The sequence below is a fragment of the Kogia breviceps genome, chromosome X, assembly GCF_026419965.1.
Source record: "Kogia breviceps isolate mKogBre1 chromosome X, mKogBre1 haplotype 1, whole genome shotgun sequence".
Taxonomy (NCBI): Eukaryota; Metazoa; Chordata; class Mammalia; order Artiodactyla; family Physeteridae; genus Kogia; species Kogia breviceps.
The window spans coordinates 81,580,388-81,582,637 of NC_081330.1; the positions used below are offsets into that span (position 1 = coordinate 81,580,388).

Consider the following 2,250-nt stretch of genomic DNA (forward strand, 5'->3'; position numbering starts at 1 on the left):
GGAAACCAAGTAGCAGCTCTAAACACACCAACTGAAAGAGAAATAAAACTGTTACTTTAACATTCATTTAATCAAACTAAAGGAAACACATATTTTAAGAGAGTTTCACTAAGAGTAGTAGAGTAGGTGGGCTCACAATTTCCCTACGAAGTCAATAGCTCTTTGTCTTCACAAAAATGATGGGCGGGGTGGGAGGCCTGTCGATGGATCCTAAACCAGGAGGACAAGCTGCCACATTAAGAGCCCAAATGAGTTCTAGAGGTGTTTGGGGGGCTTCAAAATTTGTCCTCTTCATATGCTCAGGTAAACAATCTCAAGTATTATGAGCTACAGTTCAACAAAGCCTCTGATAGAGTTGGTTACCAGAGATGGGCAAGCCTGGTGGTCCCACAGAAGGAGCTGGCATCTGGACCAAGCTGGTCATCCCTGACCCCAGGAAAGAGGTGATTAGTTCTCTGAGCTATTTTGCAGGAGTCCTCCCTCTGGGCAACGCCCCGGTCGATGGAGGAACAGGAAGTTAAGAGACACATATATGGGGAAAAGCACGTCTTGGTTTTCCAGGTTCACTACCTCTAGCTCTTGATCCTTTCTCAGGGAAAGCATCTGGTATCCTGTGTCCTTCCTGAAAATGGCTATCCCAGCCCTGTCCACGGAGGACAGGCGCAGGCGGAACGCGACCTTTTTCTGCCAGAGTAAGCTGACCCCGAGGCTACAGGACTCGTTCAGTGTGCTCCACCGTAAAATGATGTGCTGGTTGGCATAGCACACCCCCAAGTCCCAGCTGAAGTTGAAGCCTTCCCACCGCCAGCTGCACTGCTTGTCCCTGTGGAGCTGGCCCCCGCACCGCATGCTGTTCCCCTGGGGTTCGGACACGTAGAAGTCCATGGGCTTTCTGGTCTGCTCAGCTTGGATTGGGGCAAGCCAATACTCTTTGTACACTGGAGTCAGCCAACTGGCAGGGATCAGCGCATCCTGGTGGATGATGCGTGCTGACGTCAGGTCCCAGATTATGTAGGCAAGCCGCAGCTGCTGGAACACCGGCACAAAGGCTCTGCCCTGCTCGGTTTCCAGGAAAGGGGTGCCCCCTGACTCGCTCCTGGACTTGGCCAACCACGAGTTGGTGTCAGGCAACAGGGCACTGTGCGGACCCCTCCATGTCGGCTGCAGCTGCAAGAACATCCACTTTTTCAGCATGGTGTACACGTCCATCTCCACCTCCATCACCAAGAGATCTGAAGAGGCAATGACCTCTTTCATGAGATCCAGGCTGACTTCTCGCAATAGCTCCTGACTACGCTGGGTCATCATGTTGTCCAGCAGCCACTGAAGACACCTACTCCTGATGTTCTGGAGTCCGTAGCTTTCAGCAGAGTAGTAGTAGCTGCACACGGTCTGGGCACTGACAGTCTCCTTCATGACCTCCCCGCACTGCTGAATCAGTTTGTCCAGCTGCAGCATGCTGGCTGTGGCCAGGATGGCAACGACTCGACCGGCTGGGATGCGCATGGAGTCTCGGTACAGGGACCCTAAAGCCTCGTTCAGTGCCTCACGATCAATGTTCTCGTCAGGCATCTGCAACTCTATAGTATCCATGGTTGTCTCCCGCCAAGTACCACTGAACATACTAGCAAAGTACCCTGACTGGCACAAGTGGACCCTATGCAAGTTCCACTCCTCCCCCAGTGCGCGGATCCGCACGTCACTCTCTTCTCCTCTCAAGAAGAGTGCCTCATAAACGGACCCTGAACTATCTTTAGCATGTTTCCGGCGGGACACTTTTCTGAGCGGACCACCGGGGCCTGTCTTCCGCTTGTGGCTCCCCTGACTAGTGGTGGGTCTGGCCTCTTCGCTCTCCTTCCCTTCCTCTCTCTCTGCCACTACTGCCTCCTCAGCCTCCTCCTCCTCCCCAGTGGCACCTGGCTCCTCTGGGCCACGCTCCCCCGAGTGCCATGGCATCCGACTGCTTCGTGTTTCCATGGCCTATACCTCAGCGGTGCAGTGGACAAGCTTCCGCTCTGGGTGCCGTTGCCATGGGCACTAGCTAAGCCCAGAGTGCTGCTGGGTACAGATGACGTTTGCTCTAATGTCCTCTAGGAGCCACGCTAAGCCACACCCACTAGGCCCCACCCCGCCAGATAAGGGCATTCCATACCATGGATTCCACTCTGTGTATCTTTCCCTCCTGGGATGATTGCTTTCGGGCTCCCTTCATAGGATGATGGTGGAACAGAGGCCTTTGTGTACTAATTT

General features: G+C 53.8%; 1 pseudogene; it reads right to left on the reverse strand.

The window, feature by feature from the left end:
- Window positions 1-447: 447 nt before the first annotated feature.
- On the reverse strand, window positions 448-1,977 carry LOC131748131 (germ cell-less protein-like 1 pseudogene; annotated as a pseudogene).
- Between the last annotated feature and the right edge of the window lie 273 nt (window positions 1,978-2,250).